The 18,205-nt window shown below is 31.1% G+C and overlaps 1 protein-coding gene across 1 annotated transcript in view; it reads left to right on the top strand.

Moving 5' to 3' along the window:
* The window catches only part of LOC124495538 (hemicentin-1), a 90,094-nt gene that overhangs the window by 45,035 nt on the left and 26,854 nt on the right, over positions 1-18,205 (top strand). The gene's annotated exons all lie outside the window — the stretch shown is intronic.

The raw sequence follows: 18,205 nt of genomic DNA on the forward strand, positions 1-18,205 counted from the left end.
AAATATGTAATTCTCTTGTATGAATTGCACGAACAAATGGAAACAAACATTCAATATTTCCTGCATGTGGCTGACAATCTTAGTCACGCAAAATCATTTATTTATTTACTGTTTACAATGATGATCATCAATGATGGTTAGTTGTGATCAATGTGTGGGCGATGTCCAATTTTGAATCAATGTTTTGCCGGTATTGTTCTCATTATGATCTCAAGAGATTGTCATTATCATCACCAATCACGTTCCATATCATATAACATCCTGGGTACAATTTCCGTTACTCATTGGCAAAATTTTTTTGTTTTGTTTTATAATTCAATGACATTCAAAAGAATTTCATTGATTTTTTGGAATTTTAGATAATTGTCTGCTGTACTCTAAAAAATATAATGATCGGGTTGATTAACCGAATGAACACACAAAAAAGTCGAATTATCAGTACTTACCTGCAGCAGCAGCAGCAGCAGCAACAACAGCAACAGTGGCTATTCATCAATGTCTATCCAAATGAAATGGTTCTTCTTCTACGAGAGATTGTTTTACAGTCAAACACAATGAACATTAACCTGTTGTCTGTTTGTTATTGTTTGAATCAAACTGTGTCTATAGACAAGAAAGCAAAAAAGAAAAAAAAAATTACCCGAGGCATCACGAAACAAAAAAAACGACCGAAAAAAAAACTGATGAACAAGTAGAAATTAGACCTGTAACCATCATTCTTGTATACTCGATTTACACACACACATAAGTTGATGCATGCCAGTGCCCGTGTTTTTTTTTGTTTCGTTTTAAGCTGAAGAATGCTAATTATACTCAATGGTCAAATCGTTTTGTTTGTATGGAGCCATTGCTTTATTATTCTCTCTCTCTCTCTCCTTTCACCGCGTGACTATGATTATCGTTGGCAAACATAATGTGGCCAAATTGTGACTTATGTAAAGAGATAGTATGATCGTTTTTCTTAAAGAAAAGATATATATAGACAATCTATTTATTTTTTTGTTTTGTTTTGTTTTGTTTTATTTTTTATTTAATTCTGATTCGTATCAAACATTTAAACATTTGACAAAAGTTGACAGCTTGAATCTGTATACAAGAATGATGGAAATTAATTATCCACAATTCGTATACATAGATGAAATTGGTCAAATACGACAACAACAACAACAACAACAACTATGAGCCGAAATTTTTTGTTTGATGTTAATTGCTTTGACTCGTGTTCGCTCGCCACAGGCAGCCATAGAATGATTAGTAATAGTTGATTTTGCAAATGGCTACCAGCGTTCAACAGATTGTTTTCTTCAGATGCCCAGATCAATTAAAATCAGGGTGGCATCAAAGTCAGACAATTTGTTTTTCAATCTTCATTGACATTGAAACAAATGGCCAATGGTATCCCCCTTCCCCAAAAAAATTATCACTTAAAAAAAGGGTCTTGTTTCGTGATGGTCATCCTCATCCTATCTTCGGTCTATCTTTCTTGATGACCCGATTGATTAATCGATGCGTCGATTCATCTAGAATTGTTTGGCGGTCTAACAGTAATTTTTTTTTTTTTTTTTTGAAACAAAATTCACTACAATAATAATCATCGAGTTTGAATTGGCCAATAATAACGATATGATGAATCGATCAATTCTTGTCCTAATCGTTTATAATTATCATCCATTCATAAACATGTTTTATTATTATATATGAATCTCAGTGAAAAAAAATGGCAAATTAATTTGACTTAAATGGATTGCTTTTTTTTTGATACATTCAGAATAGAATTCATATTTTGTTTTACTCATATTTTCTGTTAATTGTCTTTTAATTATTGCCTTATTTGTCCGGGTATATTTGAACCACCGTTTCGGAATAACGGTAGCCAAAAATTTTTTTTTTCATTGTACTGGCCTAGCCACTGAACCAAAGAAAAAAAACTCAGCTAGGTAATTTGTAATTAGCCATTCTAATTGATTGTCTGATGTGTGTTGGACAGGTTGTTGTTGTTTGTTTCGGTGTCCAAAAAACAAAAAAAAAAAAAATAGGAAAAAAATTGCCCATAAAGGATGTATAAAATTTTTTGTCGATTCACTTGTAAAATGAATGTACCATTTACTGAACTGAACACCCAACAATCGTTATTTTTTTTTTGTTTTTTCTGTATATGCAGCACCAATAAATTGACTTAGGTGCATGGGCGGACAAATAAAAAACGGATTTATTATTATTATTATATATGGATATGGATGTCGTGCTTCACGATTGTCTCTGTTGAATTGAATTCCATCCGATTGTAGAGTAGATTTTTATTTAGTTGAACAAACAATCTAAAAAAAAATGGATGCTTATTAGACAAAATTAATTGACAATTAATCTATTGCTTATCGTCCAATTATCTCTGGCAAAAATGTGATTGTTTAGTCATATAATGTGATCACGATCTAATGTTTATCTTCATGAAAAAAAAACAATCGAAGAAATTATTATGATGACGACGATAAACAAGATTCGTTTCATAATCAATCTTGAGCACCCAAAAGATTAAAATCATTGAACCAATCCATAAGAATAATAAAGGAATGTTAATGATGATAATCTGGTTTCAAAAAAAAACGAATAATAGAAATATCTAATGTTGAATGATCACTTAATGCAAATTGATGAATTTTTTTTTTTTTTTGACCACAATTGGCATTGTAAAATATACATATTTTTTTTTTTTTTTTTTTGGTTCCAAATATAATCACCATGTAGGTTAGGTTGACCATTATTATGCATATGATTGATAATGTGCAATCGTTTGTTCTTGAATATCCAGAAAGTTTCATATCTAATTTTATGATTGTGTTTGTGTGTGTGTGTGTCCAGCAATTAGAACGCAATGTTGTTAGTTGTTTTGGATCTTGTGGTTTTTTTTGCCGAATGTAAATTTTTTTTTTTTTTTTGACCGATCTAATTATTCCACATCTGTCCATGTTTGACATTCTTGTCCCAGATAATACCTGTTGCTAGTTGTTTTTTTTTATTTTTGGTTTGAGTTCATAAAATATAAAAAAAAATTCAAGTCTCACCTTAACCTCATAACAACAACAGTTATAACAACAATTTTTTTTATGGCCCAAGTGTCGTGTTCATTTGTACAAAGGCTTAACACTGAACATTGAATGTAATTGTCTTCAATATTTGTTTGTCGCCTATTTTTCGAATCGAATTTGATGGCCACCATGACCCACAATCATGATCATAAAAGGGCTCCATCCATCCATGTTTTACTTGTTTTTTTTTTTACTCAGGCCACAATCATTTATCGATCTATTCGTTTCAATGGACCACAGTGAATCTTTGATTCAAGGATTTGTTTGGCACGATCATCATCGATTCAAGCATAAAATTATGATTCAAACAAACAATAAATGAAGAAGGATTTCGTAAAGTAATTAGTCGCCAAATTGAAATCCGGCTAGTATAAATTGAACCACAACCACAACCACATTTAACCATCGTACTCGAATGAACGAGTTGATTGGAAATTGAGCAATCAGATAATCAAAATGGCCGCCCAGAGAGAGAGAGAGAGAGAACGAAAGAAGAAAAAAAATAATATACATGCATGCTAATCAATAAGTCATTAAGTGATTCGGGTCGGTCGTGCATCATCGTTGTGGACAAAATTTCTCTATTACAATGATATTCAATGCTTCAATGTTACTATTGTTGATTGTCATTCAATCTGTGTGTGGCCCTGTGTGGTCGGCATCGACTTTTTATATCTCTTCAAATTATTTTTTATTTTTTTTTTCGTTTAGCTAAAATGAATGGAATATATTAATTAAACCTCCACATAATTAACTTGATGGTTTCCACTTTTTACTTACTACTACTTAGATTCGATACGGTTTTGTCCTCTTTTGGTTGGATCTTTTTTTTTTAATTGCTGGACTTTTATATGAGTATAAGCACACAATGGCTATTCTTTTCAAAAAAATAATTGATTTATCAATAAATCGAATATAAAATCATTCATCTACTGATTTGCGTTGCTATCCTAATCTAATTTTTTCTTTTTTGCTTTTGTTTTGTTTTCTCATTAATCTAACTTCATTCATTCATTCATTCATTCATGAGAAAATGGATAAAAATCGTGATTATATATGATTTGAATACGACCACGATAAAGGTGGAGTTAGATTTGAAGTGGTTAAATCCCTTTTTTTTTGATATTTTTAACGAACGGATATATCTGTCTTGGTATATGTTGTGTGTGTGTGTGTGTGTGTGTATGCGTATATGCAGACTATATAAAAATCAAGTAAGGCAAGGATTATCCATGATGGCTTTGAGAAGAAAAAACAGGAAAAAAAAGCCGCCCATTTATAGGATTGTTTCAGGTAAAATATGACAAAATGAATCAATCTTTTTCCAATTGGCTACTTTTTATTTTGGCGTGACGCCTTGTTCTCTCTTTTTTGTATAACATGTTTGTATGATATATCCTAGCTGTTTTCTGTTGTCTGTTTTTTTCATTTCATCATTATATATATTGTTCACCGTTGTTGGTTGATCACCGTGATGTTGGCAATTTTATGCCAAATTTAAGTATGGCGCCACCACGCATGTATACATCGTGATGAATACATACGCCAAATTGGTTTACCTGTTTTTTTGTGCCATGCCTTTTCTTTTTCTTTGTTTTTTTTCTCGTTTTCGAGAAGCACTCACGATTCATTGTGTATTTTTTTTTTACTAGGATTGATTTTCACATAAAATACATACATACATACATACATACATACATTCGATAAGATTGGATTCGGGCGCCAATTTAACAATCTGACGGCAGGTGTTTGCTAAAATAAAATAATAAATGGCCTCTTTTGAGATTTTTTTTTTGTTATTATTATTATTATTGAGAATCTAATCATCTTTCCAATGTTGTTGTTGTTGTTGAAATTATGATAGCTCAAAAATTATCATCTACATAGCTAGCAAAAAAAAAAACCTAAACGACGGTTACACATATACATTCATTCAATAATAAATAATTGTTTTGCAGGCTGATTGCTCATTTTCAATTCGAATTGAAATTTGATTGAATATAACAAAAAAAAATAGAGACATTTTACCATTGTTATGTCTTTATAAATGTCTCAATATATAGCAATGGATCGATACAATCAAAATGATTGTGGCGGCTGCAAAATGAACAACAACAACAACACGTTGTCACATGTTTAATACACACACACAGGAAGCGTCATTGCACGTACAGATAAAACACCAATGATGAATGACAATGACAATATAGACAGGAATCATCGAATTCATAAAAAAGTAACAACAACAACGACGATGAACAACAACAAAATGAACTTGGTAACAAACAACACAATCATATATATATATTTCCATTCTTTTTCTTGTTCTTGTTATTGTCATTTTTTTTTTTCTCTCTCTCTCTCTTCATTCATCCCTTTTTTCTTGGTGGATTTCATTCATTTGGAATAAATTTTTTCGGTTTTTTTTTTTTGCTTGAGACTGAAAAAATGGTCCATTTTCCACTACATTGATTGTATATTATGAATATATTGAATGGTGACAATCAACAAGCCGCGAGAATGAGGGTTTTTTTTTTTATCTTGCTACACGTATGGATTTTATTTTATTTTTTTCTTCTTTGTTAGCTCTTTGGTCACACACACACACACGAGTGGTATATTGGTGTTAATTGTCCACCATTAAGTGTAGGCGTTATATCGGCGCACAACAACAACAACAACAACAGCCATTTTTTCCGAAACAATTTCGTGCATGGCTTGACTTTTTCAATCATATTTGAAAGGAAAGTGAAAAATTCATTCATTCATTGAATTTTGAATTTAAATTTTTTTTTTCAATTCAATTTTGATTCAATTCGATTGTTCTGTTCTGTTCGCTGTGTACATAATATATCATTCAATGAGAGAGCGCTTGGCAAGGTGTTTTTTTTTCTCAATCAAACAACAACAATAATAATGGCTGTGAACAAGAATCATTTTCATTTTCACTTTTACCCATTGAATACATCGCCTGCTTTTGTATTTAATAATAATGAATATCTTTGTCATCTTAACCTTGTGACATCTCAATGTATTCATACACATACACACACATGCCTTCGATACGGCTATCAACGGAATCGAATTGAATATTTATCGAACAGAGAGAGAGAGACTTAGACAAGCCATCACTTTCCATTTTTTTTTTTTTTTTTTTTTTTTTTTTTTTTTTTTTTTTTTTTTTTTTTTTTTGGTGGTTTATGACACACACACACACACACACAAACACACACTCAATAAGACCATTGATCTGAAATGGATTTTTTTTTCTCTTGTTCACAATCATGTTATTTTCACGTTTTCACTCTTGAAAATATACCCTTTTTTTTCTCTTCCCGCTATAACCAACAATCAATCCGATCGTATTGAATTGGCTACTTTTTTTTGTTATTTTATCAATAAAAATATTCATGAATATAAAAGTATATAATTCACGTTGGTCAACCATTTTTTGAATAGATTTGAATTTTTAATTTTTCATTGAAAATATACGGCACTTGAAAATTGTATCAATCGACACAATAATAATCAATATCAATATATAAATAAATGAAATAGAAAAAGAAAAAAAAAAATTGTCCGTTATGTTTAAACAGTAAAATAGAGTGTATTGGCAATTGATAAATGTACACTTCAAATTTATTTTTTTTTTCCGTTGTTGTCGTCGAAATAAATAAAAATGAGGTTCAAAATAGTCTTTACAATCTTTTTTTTATTTTATTTTTCTTTCGTTTAAAAACTTTGTAGCTCATCATCACCCTGTATTATAAATGCAGTGTCTGTGTGTGTATGTGTGTGTGTAGCGGTATATCATTGACCAAAATAATCTTAGTGGTGTGGTGCGACCATATTTGATTTCAAAGGAATCGCCTCAATAATAATAAGTGGCCAATAAGTATTTTAGATAAACGAAAAATAAACGACCATTTATATAGAATTTGATTGATCTTAATCTAATCTTAAAGATTTTAGCTTTTTTTTTTGGTTGTCTTTTGTCTCTAAAAATAACCAACTCTTTTTTTTGTGTGCCTCTTGTGTCCATGTGTGTGTGTGTCCATCGTGCAATTATCAATTCCAAATGGATGGATGGATGGTCATTTTTGTTTTGTTTTGTTTTTTTTTTGGCTCTCAATTTATAAATATACAAAGATAAAATGACCACCAACCATCACTTAAATTAAATTAGCTGTTTAGTATTTTTTTTTTGTTCTTAAAAAAAGAAAATGAAAATGAAATGAACACCAAAAAAAAAATAGTATAATCGATTTAAAACCGCTATATATATATATTTGGCTACTGGATTTTTTTGTTGTTGTTGTTGTTGAATTTGTCTCTTGTTTTCTGGGTCCAGACATGATCAATTTGCATAATATGAAAAAAAAACCAAATGGATCAATGTGTGCGTGTGCATGTGTGTGTGTGTGTATGATAATGACAAAACAATAGCTTTGGCATTATACATGAGTTAGTATTTTGTTCGTTTAAAAATTAATGGTCATTCAATTATTACATTGATTCATCATGTATATGGCTTTTATTGTCGGTCTTTTTTTTTCTTACACTCTCTGTGTGCACAATAGAGACAATGGAATGGGAATTTTTTTTTTCTACAGCCACGAAATATTTGTTTCTTTTAGTCGTCGATTTTTTTTTGGATGGTTTCATCATTCAACAACAACAACAAAAAAAGGTTTACAACATACATACACCATTGGAACATTAGATCACGAAATTGTAAATGTCTTGACTTAAATCGATATAAATTTACAGATTTAGTCCAAAATGCAAATAGTGTTTTTTTTTGTTGTTGTTGTTGTTGTTTTATTTATTAACCAAATGTCTATTCGTAATGTAATTAACACTCTTATTCGAATACACATTGTTTGTATTGAATCATGCAAAATGTTCATCAATCTTTTCATAATTTTTTTTTGTTGTTGTTGTTCATGACATCCATATATAATACAATGGCAATGGGAAAAAAAAGAAGACATGAGCCGATATTCTGTTTTTTTTTTTTTTTTTTTTTTTTTTGGTTATATAGATATATATTTTGTTTGTTTTAATTATGTGAACACAAACACTTTTTTTTTTGTTCTTTGTATGGAAGGCGTGAATTAGCATGTTGATAACTTAATCGAATTTAAGTTTTTTTTTCTCTCTCTTTTGTCTTCAACAACTTTAGCTTATCTTCATCATTCATGTTGATCGTGTTGTGTGTACATTGTATTATTGTGTGTATCAAAAAAAAAAACAAAAAAAAATCGTGGTATCCGATTTTTATCTATCTTTTTTTTGTTCACTATTTCGGTATTTTGTTTTTTTTTTGTTTTCGTTTTTTTTGTTTTGTTTGTTTTTCTCAACACAATAAAAACGGATTCAATCTTACAATGTGCACGACAACGATGACGACCATGATGATGATGATGATGATGATGATTATGATAGTGGTGGTGGTTGTGATGGTGATGGTGATGGTGATGGACATCCGTTTGTTTTAATCTCGTTGATTGACCTAGGCAATAAATTGCTAGCACCATTGGCCATTATTTGTTGTTAATTAAAAGGCAATTATTATTCTATCCACTTGAATAATATTTGGCTTGGCCATATATATGAGTTTATTATTCTCACGAACTCAATAATGCTAATACAGAAACTTTGATTTTCATTAACGGAATGAAAAGAATGGCCATAATCAAATAGATTGGCAAAAAAAAACAATGAATTTTTTTTCTGATTTTTTTGTGTTTTTCCCCCCATTTATAATGATGAAATCATCTTCATCAATGTTGTAGGAGTGAGAACGATTAATTCGTAGTTACCATAATCAATCACCATGGCTTGTTGTTGTTGTTGTTGTTGATAATAATGATGATGATGATGATCACGAACGATAATCGATCATGATGATGATTAGAAGGTTTGGATGTGTGTGTGTGTGTGTGTGTGTGTGTGTGTATGAAAATTTTTCCATGTTCTACTCAATCTGTTGCCATTTTTTTTTTCGTTGAAATATGATTCAAATGAAATACAAATATGAAAAAAAAACTTAACCAACATTCAAGTTTAGGATTTGTCAAACAAGGAAGCAAAAAAAAATTTTTTTTTTTCAATAAATGAATAACACCATGACACCTAATCGTATCGACCCATATGCGATGTTTAGATGATATAAATTTGTATACCGTTGGAAAATTTGATCCATGATCGTTTTTTTTTCTTGTTAAAGATTTAAGGTCCTTTGACCTCTCTCTCTCTCTCTTGTGCCATTCATAGGTAAATGCCATAATGGCAACAACGACAAGTTTGACTTTGACTTGTTTTCTACTATAGTGAAATCACTTCACTTTCACTCATTCACTATCATATGGCTTGAAGGGACATTATTTGGTTCCAAAAAAAAAAGATATAAACTACAAGTGAGATTGAAAGTTAAATGAAAGATCAATAATATGGTATGAGGTTAAACTTTTTTTTTTTTTTTTTGGTCTTTTCTACAATGAAAATAGAAAGAACATTTGGTGATATATGGTGACATACCATATGCCAAAAAAAAAACCTGAGCAATTACGTCTATAGAAGCAAAAGTAGTTGACGTACGACCAACGTGTTGCCATCGATCCAAAAAAATCCAACAACAGTAACAATAACCGATGCTTTACCGATAAGCAACCGTTGTTGTTTCGTTTGGATTTCAGTTGGTTCTTTCAACTGCCATAAAATCCAAAAGACCTTTTTCTCTCTTTCTCTCTCATTGATCATCCATTTGAATTGATGCTCATCGCTATGGATGATCAATGGTTATTTCATTCATTCAGATGCCTATTGATTGGAGGCGGTTGAATGGATGCGAAATTCACCACGTGGCCTTTGTCGCGATCTCACAGGGTCGATGATGATGATGATGGTGGTGGTGGCTGGCCTTATGTCCTCTGTTGTTGTTGGGCACAAGTTGTCAACTTGTCTACCAAATGTACTGACACACACACACACACATACGCACACAATTCAACTGTAGACAATTTAAGAAACAAAAAAAAAAAGATTATGCAATCTGTGTCGGTTGGCTGCATCGGCCGACCTGTATGCATCATCAACGAAAATTTATCCACAAACTACCTGCAATACGTTTCTTTTAGTAATGGAACAAATGAAAATAGTGATTCCATTACTTACAATGAAAGAAAAACCGTTAAAAATATGTGAATCTTGAGAAAAACGGTTAGGTTACTAAATTTTTAGACCATAATACAATTGTGCTTGGTCGGCAAATTATCGTTTCATCGTTACTATAATTCAATGATTGGATGGCTAGTTCTTTCGAATTTTCAAATATGGTCCTAATTTGTCTCAATAAATGATCTAAAGAAGAGAAAAAAAAAGAAAATTTTATGCTTTCGACAATGATGAGATGTTATCAACATATAATGGCCATTATCGATTAGGAAAAAATTTCGCTCATTTACTCAAAAAAGATACAATCATTCACAAATCATATGGATCGACGAATGATCGAAGACCTGATGACAAGTTTAAAGTTGGCTGATGATTGTTAATCTTTGTTCTCATCTTATCGTTTATATGTATGTCACATGTGGTATTCGTTCAAGTCTATGGTCTCTTATATAGCTGACTGGCTAAAATTATTTGAATTTGCACTTCTACTAATCACCATCATACAGGACATAACAATATTCTTATCCATTGTCCAGCAATAAAAATCTATCTCATCCAAAAATGTTCTACAATGTGTACAGTGACACACCTTGTTACTTATTCACTCAATTTTTTTTTTAATTTAAATCCAAATAAATCAGCAATATATCTGCTATATAAGATTCCAGCATTTAATCCAATTTAGACATCATTATGTATTTGTGGCCATCAGGTATATACATCGAGTGCCATAGCAACAACAACAAAAAAAAGTATGGAACAATTCAATAATAGTTAAACATCAGAAGCTAAACTACAACTGTTGGTTAACTTAATGATGATTAACATATTGGCCAATATGGCCATTATACAAATGAATAATGAACCAATGTACTTATAATAATGGCACACCATGACAATTTTTTTCCGTTCGTGTGTGTGTGTGTGTTTTAGGTCTCTACTGTTATTTATAATTTTCAGCAGCCACACACACACACACAAACCAAATGAGCCATAAAGCATCAAGGCTGCTGTTTTGTTTTCTTGATTCTTTTTTTTTTTTTTTTTGATACGTTGTTCTGGTGACACATGAACACATAATAATAAACACGCATCTGTCGCGTGCGTGTCCGGATCCGGCCAATGGTCATAGTCATTGATGACTTAAAAGATGTTGAATGATTGTTTTTTTGTTGTTGTTGTTGTTGTTGTGGTCGATGATGAAAAAAAAAATTAAAAAAAGATGAATTGTCATACACCGCCTAGATAATATGATGACTACCGGGCATTGCAAATATCTAATTGTCCTAATTGAATGTACAATGGTCATATATCTTGTAAGACATTTGTTCATCTACCGGTTGATTGATTTACACCAAAAATGAATGGTAATGGTTGGCTGGTTAACTGTTCCACCATAACTTGTTGCTATTCATAATAATAATAATAATCACAACGGAAATAATGATTAACTGGACTTTGTGGTATTGGTACAGAAATATGACCACCATATCAACTAGGTCCTGTTTGTCAATCGTTTTTTGCTTGATGGTTTTCATTTATTCATTTCGAATTGACCAATTTTTGATCAATTTTCTACTTTGTTGACCATGGCATCATCATCATCATCATCATCAAACCAGCAAATCGGATCTTGTTGACCTAGATTTATTCCATTCGAGACAATAACAAGTTAAGGTCGGTGGGGGAGTATAACATGGACAAGATTGTTTTTTTTTCTTTGTCCTGGATTATTAAAATGACAAAATGTCCATATAATAATAATAATAATCATTGATTCAGATGATGTTTAATCTTCAAGGTTTTTATTTCTAGATCTTTGAATTGTATCCAATCGATGTGCGTGTGTGTGTGTATCTATGAATGGGTGACCAATGGTTTCTTTTTTGGATATAATCTAGTGATTTAATTGTAGATTTGCACGTGAACAAATTTTTTTCATAAAAACATTTCGACTTTCGTACGATTGTATATGTATGTATTTTCATTGCCCGTTTCTATCCATTCATTCATTCATTCAAAAATGTCATCTCTTGTTCAGTCTCGTTGCAAAACACTTGGAACGCTATTTCATATATTCACATTAAATTTTGGACATTGAAAGCTAGGTCTCTCTCTCTCTCTCTCTCTCTCTCTCTTTCTCCATCTTGGACGATCAATAAGAGTTTGACCTTTGAGGAGAAAAAAAAATCCCAATAACAATCATAGGTAAGACCCTATGTGCAAAAGGTAAATGAAACGACAACTTTGACCCATGTTGTGTGGGAGAGTAAAGCAAAATATAACAACAACAACAACAACCATTTTCTTTTCTTCCCCCGATTAGGTTTTTTTTTCTAGCTTTTTGGGACCCAAAACTTATTATATTGTACAAAGAATAATATAACAACGAACAGATGGCCATAAAACATTGAAACTTGTTGAGCCATGTAGCCCTATGTATGTATGTATGTATGTATGTGAATGTTTGCTCGCGAATCAAATCAAAAAATGAATGAAATCGTATGTTTGAATACAAACATAGAAAGATGTATTGAATACACACACACACACACATACATGTTTGTGTTGTATTGCAAAAGGCAGGTTATGGCACGCGTAACTTTTTTGTTTCGTTTTCGTTGTCAAAAGTTTTTATATTAAAAAAAAAAAAAAAAAAATATAAAAAGCTCAAAGTGCACGAGCTATAGTTGTATATTCCAATATAACATTGTCATTTTTTTTGTATATGCGAGGGAGTATGAGGTAAATCCATCTCTCTGTATATGCAAATATGTTATACCTGAATTGTTATTAGTATAGACCGGGTATTTTTTTTTTTTTTTTAAACGGGCGAAAAATATATTACCAAATTGAAAAATCATCCATCCATCCATAAACAAAATGGAAAAAAAATAGGCCGCACAAGCTTTCGATTTCGTGAGGCCTAGCATTTTTTTTCCATTGATTATTTCTTTTTCTTTTTTTCATTTTTTTTTACAGTTTATCGTTTTTTCATTTTTCTGATGAATCACCACACTCATTTTCATTTCAATTATATAACATGTGATGAAAAATTCACTGTGGCTAAAACGAAATTGATAACAATGTCACAAACGTGTACATCCCGTTATCATTAAAACTATAGCATTACCTTAAATTTGAACTGTAGAAAATCAGCTTTGTCATCATCAAACACTATTAAATATTGGTCATCTGGTCTTTTTTTTTTGTCAAAAGATTTAGTCATAGCATACTGTTGCTGATGTTTTTTGTTTTTCATCAAAGATGCTATTCAATGACCTTCAAACGCCACAGATAGATGTGTAAAAACCTCAAATCACCACCACCGATGATGATGATGATGAAGACGAAATTATCGGATTCAATTAAAGAAAAAAAAACAACAACCAACCAACCAGCCACTTTGCTTTTAATTACTCCATTTCATTTTTTTTTTTTTTTGCTTTTCGGTATCAAATGTATGAATGTCACGCCATTATTTTTATACGAATATTTAATTGATAAAACAAAACTTCATAATAATTGGATTCATATTACAATCGATCCAATATTAATGGCTTCATTTTTTTGTTTCGTGACAATGTTCAATATGGCTAATAATTTATATTTTAATTAGAAATAAAAAAAAACAATCGATTTCTCTCTCTGGTTCTGGTTTTGTTTCATTTCATTCCGATTCGACTATTTTACCTATTGTGTTGAATGTTTTCATTTCTTTGTCTTTCTCTGTGTGTATTTGTATTCACAATAGACACGCGATACTATCATTTGATCCAAGTTACGTAATAGATTGAATTGTCGTCATAAAATTGACAGGAAATCGTCTCTCAATGTGATGTTCATCATCAATGTCCGAAAATGAGCGAGCCCTTAACAGAAAAAAAATTTATGGTATTCATGTTTTGATTTCAGAAACATGGATACCATACACAATCAATGATGATGATGATGATGATAATAATAATAATAACCACCATAGTGACTTGTTACTTGTATTGGGTTCCATTGCCAGGTTTATGTATTGTGACCAGGAAAAGAAAAAAAACCACTCGAAACTAGAATGAAAAATTGTCTTTTTTTTTAGTTTCGTTTCGTTTGTTGTTGTTGTTGTTTTGATTTTGATTTTGATTTCGATTTTGATTTCATTTGAAACAACAAAACAATAGTCTGGGATTGTCCAATGTTTTTTTTTTTTGGGCTACCAGTATTATTTTTTTTCACATTTTGTGATGGGAAAAATTTCTTTGGTTCGCTTGGACACTTGGACCGACGACGATGGCTTGATTTCATTTCTTCTTGATTTATTTGGATCAACTTGGATTTTTTTTTCTTCTTCGTCGATGATAATAATATATATATGAAGGTGTAACCTCCATAGTCTCCACTAGTTTTGAAACTATTGTTTCTCATTTTTTTTCTACTTGTTTTCTATTTATTTATTTATATTTGAATGGAGCCAAAAACGAAACGAACGATGAAAAAAAAGACAAAAGCCAAAAGCAAAAAAAAAATTGACAGTCTTAAACAACACAAGTCAGTATAAGCCACTTATCAATTCTGAATGAATGGCTATGAATACGGAACGGTCGATCTATTGGATCTTTCTGTTCTGGGATCCATTCATTCATTCATTCATTCATTCAATCACAGACACACACTGGCCCCATGGTTACATCACATCTCGTGGCACATATTTTTTCTTTTCACTTGAGTTTGTCAGTTAGATGTTTGTTTGTTTGTTTGTTTATTTGTTTATTTGTTTGTTTGTTTGAGATTCAAGACAATCCCTTTAGATTTTGTTGAGAAAAAAAAATCATTCAGGCAGCTAGAGACCCGATTTTTTTTCTCTCTTTCTCTTGTCCGGTCTTTCAATCGTCCAGTCTTTATACAAGATCTGTAAAAAAAAAAAATTTTGCCATGGCTATTTTCTATATATCATAAATATGCAAATCGAATGTGACACACACACACACACACACACAACAGACAAGTAATGAATGAATGAATGTCAATGCCCCATTCAAATACAATTCATATTGGTCACTGTTTCGTTAGTGAATTGACCAATTCATTCATTCAAATGTCATTCGCCTTATTCTCAAATCAACTATTGGTCAATAATAATAATAATAATATGATCACAATTGCTTATATATGGTTGATTGTTGTTGTCAGTTTGTGTTGCCTGTTTTTTTTCCATAATTAAAAAAAAAATCAACAACAACAGAGCAAAAGAGAAAAAAAGATGGAAATTTTTTTTTTTTTTTTGCATTTTGATGAATGGATATTCGCATACACACACAACATAGTGAATTAGTGAGTGAGAGAGAGAGAGAGAGAGAGAGAGTGGCCCATATTTTGAATCTATGAATGAATAAATTCATTCAAGTATGGACCAAAAAAAAAAAAACTTTGAGAATGTATGTCTGTTTATGTGTGTGTGTGTGTGTGTAAATGCAAACTTCCTCTTGTCAACAACCAAATATTGGTGGTGGTGGTGGTGGTGGTGGTCTTGATCGTCATCTCATCATCGTTCATCATAATTCAGTTGACTTTTGGACCCTAAGTATCCTTTATAGAATGTTTGCCATATGTGCTATACTTTTTTTTTCTGGCCATCAATAAGGTGTTGATGGATAAATATATATATATATATGTATTGATGATGATCATGAGTATCATCTATTTTAGCCATTTGTGTGTATTGGATGAAAATATGTACCTAGAGTAAATATTTACCTGTATGGTGGCTGCCAACATCAGAGAATCATTTTGAACTCTTCTCATCTTTTATTGTTGTTGACTTATATGGTAAACATTTTCGACACCTTTGAATGGGCGTTCAATATGAAGAAAAGCTGCAATCAATCATTTTTTTATTCACTTTATTCATTCAACACAATGGATGGACACTCTATTCTGTTGATTTTTTTCAGTTTTTTTTGGTCACAATATGGTCAGTTATTGGATAGGATCATCTTCTTTTTCTATGTTTACATTGACGATTTTTTTTTCTTTGGTCCACTCGGTGATGGGAATTTGACCATTTTTTTCCAACAGAAAAAAAATAAAATAATCAAATGCTACTGTAATGTTATGCTAACCAAATAATAATGATAACCCGTTTTTTCTCGTAGGTTTGGGCGATTATTATGATGATGATGATGACCGTCATTGCATTTATTTTTATTATTATTATTTTTTGTCAGACTTGTCAATGGCCGCCCATCATCATCACGGTGCCAACGTAATTTCATCAGACACACACATATATATACAAAAATATCGACATGGATAATAATTGTCAGGTTAGCTATCATAACAGAACAGAAAAGAAACACCTATACATTTGATGCGTGGGTTGGTTTTCACAATCATACATAATACACAATAAACAACTATGAACATCTTCGTATCAGTCGATAGAAAAAAAAATATATATCAAAGCAAACATGCCGACTGATTTCTGGACAATGGATAATTGATTTGTGCATGATAAGCAATAATAATGATGAGAAATAATACACGTGTACAGTGTACACACACACAAACTGACCATAGGCCAAACAATATCATGGCTCATTGATAGAATTATTACCATTTTCATGGTCACCTACAACTACAACAACAACAATTTGGTCATCCTCGTCGATTATTATTGTGTTCATGACTTTTTGATCTAAACAAAAACAAAAATTGTCAGTTATATATTATCCGGCAAACAGTATAGATAATTTATAATGAATAATTTGATTAGAATTTTGATTGTGACTTGCGTTTTCGATGACCACCGATGACCATCACCACCAGTAGCCCAAATTATTATTGTCTATAATTTGTAATATAACGATTGATTTTTTGTTGTTGTTGTTGTTGTTGTTGTTACTGGCAAATTTGCATATCACGAATTCTTCGTGACATGCACACACAATCAAAAAAAAAAACATAAAATGCTTCTGATGATGATAATTTTTTCTGTTTGGGCGACTACCGTGAATAGTTTTCAATTTTCATTCCAATGTTCTACATCGTGATGTCTCTTTCTCTCTCTCGCCTAATGTCTTTCTGTTGATGAGATAATAATGACAACACACACACAATAAATGGTCAAACATCCAAATGGATGAACTTTTACTTCCATTTTCAAATTGTTTCGCTTGTCTGTCCTGTTTTTTTTTTGTTATTCGAACACCATGTTTGGACAAAAATTCAATTTTTTTTCATACAATTCTTTCCGAATGGATTCTTTGACTGGCCAATTTTGTTGGCCATTTTGAATTGTTTGTGTTTGATTGACATAGCTTGAATGAGTGAAAAAGGAGAGAGAGAGAGAGAGGAAAAGGCCCATGTCTATGGATAATTACAGAAAAAAAATATCAATTTATCAAATTTCCTAAAAATAAGAAAGAAAAAAAAGTGAAAACTTTTGAGTTTGTTAAAGTGTTTGTTTACGTTGATTTTTTTGTTTTGTTTTGTTTTGTTTGTTGAAGCAATTACAGGTATTTAATCAAAATTGTGTGATTGCTCTGTTTCATTCTGTGTGTGTGTGTATTTGTAATTGTTGTCATTATTAGCTATGTTTATTTGGATTCGGACAATGTTTTGACCATTCTTATTTCATATTTTTTCTTTCTTTGATTCCGATTGTCCGAAACCAATTAAACAAATATATATAATGGGAACAACATTTATTCACCAGACATGGGTTTGGTTTCTTATTTTTTTTTTTTGCTGATGATTTGATGATTGTTGTACCACCATGATCATCATTGATATTCAATTGTATTCACCTGAGATGGTTAGCATATCTTTTTTCTTCAATGTCATTGCTCTTTTTTCTCCTTTTTTTCAAAAAAAAAAAAAATGTTCATTGTGATGATGGTGGTGTTTGTTTTTTTTTCTTCTTGGCAATGGATCACACACAGGAATAATAATAA

This window comes from Dermatophagoides farinae, chromosome 8 (assembly GCF_024713945.1).
Source record: "Dermatophagoides farinae isolate YC_2012a chromosome 8, ASM2471394v1, whole genome shotgun sequence".
In the NCBI taxonomy this organism is placed as follows: Eukaryota; Metazoa; Arthropoda; class Arachnida; order Sarcoptiformes; family Pyroglyphidae; genus Dermatophagoides; species Dermatophagoides farinae.